Genomic DNA, 7875 nt, shown 5'->3' with positions numbered 1-7875 from the left:
ATGGAGGGTCGTCAATTTCTTCAGGACACTGCCAGGCCAGAGGTTGTCCAAGATCAAAGGACACCCAGGAACTTCTGCAAATGGGTAAACCAGAGCGCAGTAAGGGTGAGGTTCTTGTTCAGGGTCACACAGTGAGCTAGTCATAGAACTAGGCATTGGGTGTCAGAACTTCCTGGGACCCATTCCTGCCCATTCCTCTGGCCACCTAGTAGCTGGATTCACCTTATGTCCTGGTACTGAACCAACCCTTCCCTTTGGACCTCATCTTCTGGTCTCGACCTTTCCTGTCCACTCCTCCTCTCCCCGACCAAGCTCTCTCCCTCCTGCTCCTTCCCAGTCCCCTTTTTTTCCTCTCCCAGGCAGCCTGACGATTGCTTCCCCACTCTGTTTTGCCCTCAGAGCCCTTTGCTCACCTTCTCTGGTCTCGGACCTTGGTGTTGGTTTTTGCTTTCTGCCCATCTGTCTGAAGGGATCCTGGGGGCCCTGGCTGGGTCAATGTAGGGGCACACATGCCTGGGTTGGTGGGTCTCACTCTGCAGCTTCAGCTTCCAGAGGCCAAACGTTTACACCAGTCCCAACCAAGGAGATGCCATGCTATCGCGATAAACAATTGCTGTGCTCTTCTGTGTGCCAGACCCTGAGCTGTGTGCCACGCATTCACAGGCCTTGGTCCTCACAAAACTGCTTGAGGGTAGTATTATCACTTCCATCACATGGACGAGGAAATGAATCTCAGGAGGATGAGGCCATGTGGCCACAGCCCTGTGATTAGTAAGAACCCCAGAGCCGTGTGATTCAAAACACTCCATGCCCACCTTCTCTTCTTCTGTAACTCCCATATCTCCACACAGCTGCAAGGACGAGGCCATAACTGCGACTGGACACACCGGAAAGCCATCTCAGAAAGTCACTCAGGCCGTAAGTATCAAGGGATTATTGAGAGATTTTAAAATGTTCACACACTGTGTCCAGAATTTCCATGACTAAAAATCTACCCCAAGGAAATAAGAATCATGGGAAATAATTCTGTTCAAAGATATTTGTAACAGTATTATTTGTCAAAGAAAAAACCTGAAAACGAAACTAAATGTCCAAGCCTACTTCTTACACCTGTAATCCCAGCACTTTGAGAGGCTGATGTGGGCAGATCACTTGAGCCCAGGAGTTTGAGACCAGCCTGGCCAAGGTAGAAGGATCTTGTCTCAAAAAAAAAAAAAAAAAAAATCAAAAAATTAGCTGGATGTGATGTTGTATACCTGAGATTCCAGTTACTTGGGAGGTTGAGGTGGGAGGATCACTTGAGCCCAGAAGGTCAAGGCTGCAGTGAGCCATGATCACACTACTGCATTCCAGCCTGGGCGATAGAATGAGACCCACCCCCCTCCCCCCGCCAAAAAAAAAAAACAAAAACCAAAAACCTAAAAACTATGGCATTGCTTTACAGAAAATACATCACAGACATTGAAAATGTTTACCAAGAGTTTTATAATATTATAGGGCAAATGTTTATTACATAATACCAAATAAAAATAGCAGGTTAGGCTGGGTGTGATGGCTGACACCTGTAATCCCAGCAATTTAGGGGGCTGAGACAGGCTTATTGCTTGAGCCCAGGAGTTCAAGATCAGCCTGGGCAACATGGAAGACCCAGTCTCTACAAAAAATACAAAAATTAGCCAGGTGTGGTGACGTGTCTGTAGACCCACCTACTTGGGAAGTTGAGGTGGGCAGATCACTTAAGCCCAGGGCAGGGGGTTGGGGAGGCAGTGGGGGCGGGGGTGGAGGCTACAGAGACCCTATCTATAACAACTACAAAAAAAGCAGGTTAACAAAGAATAAATAGCCAAATAAATCTTTTTTGTTTTTTTTTGTTTTTTTTTTTTTTGAGACAGAGTCTTGCTCTGTCGCCCAGGCTGGAGTGCAGTGGCATAATCTCAGCTCTCTGCAAGCTCCATCTCCCATGTTCACGCCATTCTCCTGCCTCAGCCTCCCAAGTAGCTGGGACTACAGGCACCCACCACCACGCCCAGCTAAATTTTTGGATTTTTAGTAGAGACGGGGTTTCACCGTGATAGCCAGGATGGTCTTGATCTCCTGACCTCATGATCTGCCCACCTCGGCCTCCCAAAGTGCTGGGGTTACAGGTGTGAGCCACCGCGCGTGGCCAGCCAAATAAATCTTAAGCAAAAAGGATAAAGCTGGAGTTATCACACCTCTAGCTTTACCTGACTTCAAAATTTACCAAAAAAATCTATAGTAACCAAAACAGCATGGTACTGGCATAAAAACGGACACATAGATCAATGGAACAGAATAGACAACCCAGAAATAAATCCATGTATTTACAGTCTACTGATTTTCAACAAAGCTGCCAATAATGTCCTTTGGGGGAAAGGACAGTCTCTTTAATAAATGGGTATGGGGAAAACTGGATATCTATATGCAGAAAAATGAAACTAGATCCTTATCTCTCATCATTAAAAAAATTAAATCCAAATTAATGAAAAACTTAAATGTAAGACCCCAAACTAGAAAACTACTAGAAGGGACCTAGAAGCAGCTTCTCTGCTCCTTCTTGAATGTGCAGCTGGTTCAGCCCATCTGCCTCCACTCCTGCCTCCACCATGTCCATCAGGGTGACCTAGAAGTCCTATAAGGTGTCCACCTCTGGCCCCCAGGCCTTCAGCAGCCGCTCCTACATGAGTGGGCCTGGTGCCCACATCAGCTCCTTGAGCTTCTCCTGAGTGGGCAGCAGCAGCTTCCAGGGTGGCCTGGGTGGAGGCTATGGCAGGGCCAGCAGTATCGGAGGCATCACAGCTGTCATGATCAACCAGAGCCTGCTGAGCCCCGTTAACCTGGAGGTGGACCCCAACATCCAGGCCATGCACACCCAGGAGAAGGAGCACATCAAGAGCCTCAACAACAAGTTTGCCTCCTTCATCGACAAGGTACAGTTCCTGGAGCAGCAGAACAAGATGCTGGAGACCAAGTGGAGCCTCGTGCAGCAGCAGAAGAAGGCTCGGAGCAACGTGGACCACCAGTTCGAGAGCTACATCAACAACCTTTGGCAGCAGCTGGAGACTCTGGGCCAGGACAAGCTGAAGCTGGAGGCGGGGCTTGGCAACATGCAGGGGCTAGTGGAGGACTTCAAGAACAAGTAGGATGAGATCAATGAGCGTGCAGAGATGGAGAATGAATTTGTCCTCCTCAAGAAGGATGTGGATGAAGCTTACATAAACAAGGTAGAGCTGGAGTCTGGCCTGGAAGCGCTGACTGATGAGATCAACTTCCTCAGGCAACTGTATGAAGAGGAGATCCGGGAGCTGCCGTCCCAGATTTCCCACACGCCTGTGGTGCTGTCCATGGACAACAGCTGCTCCCTGGACACGGACAGCCATCATCGCTGAGGTCAAGGCACAGTATGAGGAGATCGCCAACCGCAGCCGGGCTGAGGCTGAGCGCATGCACCAGAGCAAGCATGAGGAGCTGCAGACGCTGGCTGGGAAGCACGGTGATGACTTGCAGTGCACAAAGACTGAGATCTCGGAGATGAACTGGAACATCAGTCGGCTCCAGGCTGAGATTGAGGGCCTCAAAGACCAGAGGGCTTCCCTGGAGGCCGCCATGGTAGATGCCGAGCAGCGCGGGGAGCTGGCTCTTAAGGACGCCAATGCCAAGTTGTCCGAGCTGGAGGCCGCCCTGCGGCAGGCCAAGCAGGACATGGTGCGGCAGCTGCCTGAGTACCAGGAGCTGATGAACGTCAGGCTGGTCCTGGACATGGAAATCCCACCTACAGGAAGCTGCTGGAGGGCGAGGAGAGCCGGCTGGCGTCTGGGATGCAGAACATGAGTATCCAAACGAAGACTACCAGTGGCTATGCTGATGTGCTGAGCTCGGGCTACGGGGGCGTCACAAGCCCCAGCCTCAGCTTACGGCCTGGGCTCCAGCTTTGGCTCTGGCTGGAGGCTCCAGCTCCTTCAGCCGCACCAGCTCCATGGTTGTGAAGAAGATGGAGACCCGTGATGGGAAGCTGGTGTCCGAGTCCTCAGACGTCCTGCCCAAGTGAACGGCCATGGCAGCCCCGCCCAGCCTATCCCTCCTGCGGCTGCCCCAGAGCCTGTGGGGGAGGTCGAAGCCCACCCGCAGGGGGAGTTTACTGCCTGGGGTGCCCCACTTGGCCATGCCTCCAGCTACAAACCAGTTCGTTTTTTTTCCAAAAGAAAACCTCAGCTAGCTATGCCAAAAAAAAAAAAAAAAAAAAGAAAAGAAAAGAAAAAGAAAAAGAAAGAAAAGAAAAAACTAAAACTACTAGAAGAAAACATAGAGGAAACACTTCAGGACATTGGATTGGTCTGGGCAAAGATTTAATGGAGACCTCAAATGCACAGGCGACAAAAGCAAAAAATAGACAAATGGAATTAGATCAAACTAAAAAGCTTCTGTACAGCAAAGGAAACAATCAACAGAGTGAAGAGACAGCCTGCAGAATGGGAGAAAATATTTGCAAACTATCCATCTGACAAAAGACTAATCAAGAATACACAAGGAACTCAAATAACTCAACAGCAAAAAAACAAATAATCTCATTTCAAAATGGGCAAATGAGCTGAATAGACATCTCTCAAAGACATACAAATGGCCAACAGGTGTATGAAAAAATGTGTGACATCAATAATCATCAGGAAAATGCAAATCAAAATGGTGATGGGATATCATTCCATCCCAATTAGAATGACTACCATAAAAATGACAAAAAATAACAAATGCTGAGGATGTGGAGAAAGAAGTCTTATATGCTATTCATGGAAATGTAAATTAGTACAGCCATTATGAAAACCAGTATAAAGTTTCCTCAAAAATCTAAAAATAGAACTAACATATGATCCCACAGTCCTACTAGAGGGTATACATCCAAAGGAAAGGAAATCAGTATATTGAAGAGCTATCTGCACTCCCATATTTATTGCAGCATTATTCACAATAGCAAAGATATGGAATCAATCTAAGTGTCTATCAGTGGATGAATGGATAAAGAAAATCTGGTATACATACACAGTGGAATACTATTCAGCCAGAAAAAAAATGAAATCTTGACATTCACAGCAATACAGATGAGCATGGAGGACATTATGTTAAGTGAAATAAGCCAAGGACAGGAAGAAAAATACCACATGTTCTCACTCATATGTGGGAGCTAAAAAAGTTGAGTGCGTAGAAGTAGAAAGTAGAATAGCAGTTACTAAAGCCTGGGACGGGTGGGGGATAGTGAGAGGTTAAAGGATACAAAATCACAACTAGATACGAGGAATAAGCCCTCGTGTTCTATAACACCCTAGGATGACTATAATTAACAATTGATTGTATATTTAAAAATTGCTAGAAGAGTGGATTTTAAATGTTCCCAACACAAATAAATGATAAATGGGCTGGATGCGGTGGCTCATGCCTGTAATCCCAGCACTTTGGGAGGCCAAGGCGGGCAGATCACTGAGCCAGCCTGGCCAACATGGTGAAACCCTGTCTCTACTAAAAAGACAAAAATTAGCTGAGGATGGTGGTGAGTGCCTGTAATTCCAGCCACTTGGGAGGCTGAGGCAGGAGAATCACTTAAGCCCTGGAGGTGGATGTTACAGTGAGCTGAGATCGTGCCACTGCACTCCAGCCTGGGTGACAGAATGAGACTCCGTCACAAAAAAAAAAAAAAAAAAAAAAGATAAATGTTTGAGGTGATGGGTATGCTAATTACCCTGATTTGATCATTACGGATCATATACATGTATTGAAGTAGCACACTGTATCCCATAAATATGTACAATTACTACATGTTAACTAAAAATAATAATAGCTGGATGCGGTGGCACGTGCCTGTAGTCCTAGCTACTCGGGAGGCTGAGGCAGGAGGATCACTTGAGTTCAGGAGTTCTGGGCTGTAGTGTGCTGTGCTGATTGGATGTCTGCAGTAAGTTTGACATCAATAAGGTGACCTCCCAGGAGCGGGGGACCACCAGGTTGCCCAAGGAGGGGTGAACCAGCCCAGATCCAAAACGGAACAGGTCAGAACTCCCATGCTGATCAGTGGGACTGCACCTGTGAATAGCCACTGCACTCCAGCCTGGGCAACATAGTGAGACCTCGTTTCTAAAAAAAATTTAAGAAGAAATAGCAGGTTATAAAATTATACAGAAAGGTAGGTCTCAACCATAACAAAGTGCTCTGCAGTTAAAAAAAAAAAAAAAAAAGGAAGCGTGACTCTTCAGCAGCTCCACCTCCTCAGGGTTCCCCGTGTGTCATGCACACACCTCTAACAGCAATTTCACTCTGACAGTATCTCTTTGCCTTGTCTCTCTCCCTCTCTCTCTCCACTGGACTGTGAGCATTTAGGGTGGGGAGCAGTTGGGTCTTAGTTCTCTTCGATAGAGCAGCATCCAGGACAGAATCTGTCCCTGAGTGGATGCTTAATCCACATCTGTGGTATGAATGAGCAGATGAATGAAAGGAAAGGACGGGAAGGCTGGGCCAGATCCCAAGCCACTCACTTCCTTGAAATCAGAGTTCCCCCAACCCAAACCCCACTAGGATTCTCTCCTAAAGCCTTTGGCAGTTTTGTTGCCTGAGAAACAGGAAGGCCCTTCTCAGCAGTTCCCCCATCATCCTATGCCTAGGGACATGGGGCTGGAGGCCTGAACAGCCACTCAGGGGCAGGCTCTTCATCTATCATTTCCTGTAATCTTCATAGCAATAAAATATCAGAATTGTGATTCCTCATTAACATTTGCAGAAACTAAGCCTCAGGGCTTGAAATTTGCTCAAGCTCTTATAGCTAGTAAATGGCAGAATTCAAATCTCCCTGTCTCCAAAATCCATATTCTTAGAGACAAGACTGCAAAAGTGACCTTGGACAAGCCCCTTCTCGTGTGTGAACCTTGGTTTCCCCTCTGGGTAATGAGGCTGTGGGTCCTCAGAGGGCTCAGCTATCCATTTCCACTCAGATAGTCCACAATAATAAAATGTCCCAACTCATCCTTCCCCAGCCTCCCTGCGTTACTGGAAGCAGCCTGTAACCTACCGGCATGTAGGACTGCAAGCTTGCCAAGCGAGGCCACGTTCACCTGGCTGGAGAAGAGCTCCTGTTCCTCCTCAATGCTGGCAGAAAGCCCTGGGAGCATAAGAGCACCTCATCCGCAACTCACCTAAACAGGTGTGTATGGGGTTGCTGGCCACTGCCTCACATCCCCCCCGCCTTAACCCCCTGGGTTGCCATCTGAGGGTTGTGGATGGGCTTCATGCTGGCTTTGCTCAGGTCTTATGGCCAAGAGGCACCAAGAAACACAATATCTCCCCCTGCCCCAGTACACACCCCACCCTCAGGGAAAACCCTTATAATAACAGCCTGCACCTGCAGTCTCCCACCTTAGCCTAGTAAGGTAACCAAGACACGGATGGCAGCCGCATGTTATAGCTGGGGAACCTGGGGCTCACAAAAAGACAGTAATGTTCCAGAGACCATCCAGCAGTTAAGTGGCAGAGCTGAGACTGAGTTCCAGCCCCCAGGCCAGTATTTAGTGCTTTCCTTCCAGAGCCCACGTTAGTCCAGGTCATGTAGCACATTTATTGACCCCTGCCACAGGCAGGAAACCATGAGGCCATGGAATGGGCACGATGCAGCCTCTGCCATTGAAGCGTTACAGTTCAGAGGAGCAGAAGGATAAGGTCTCATGCAGAAGTTAATAAATGAAGATTAATAAGATCACAAAACAAGTGGATGAGGTGTCAGAGCAGGGGGGGTCCTTGTGCTGCCCGGGAATGGCAGGCACAGAGTGGGAGCCTGCAGAGCCTGCTGAATGCAAGGCTGGCTGACTGAATAAGGGGCTGTTT

General features: G+C 48.0%; 1 pseudogene; it reads left to right on the top strand.

The window, feature by feature from the left end:
* The first annotated feature begins 2624 nt into the window (after positions 1-2624).
* Positions 2625-4066, top strand: LOC101127710 (keratin, type II cytoskeletal 8-like; annotated as a pseudogene).
* The last annotated feature ends 3809 nt before the right edge of the window (positions 4067-7875 follow it).

This window comes from Gorilla gorilla, chromosome 16, assembly GCF_029281585.2.
Source record: "Gorilla gorilla gorilla isolate KB3781 chromosome 16, NHGRI_mGorGor1-v2.1_pri, whole genome shotgun sequence".
Lineage (NCBI taxonomy): Eukaryota > Metazoa > Chordata > Mammalia > Primates > Hominidae > Gorilla > Gorilla gorilla.
The sequence above is the reverse complement of the archived record's forward strand: the minus strand, read 5'-3'. Positions and strand labels throughout refer to the sequence as shown.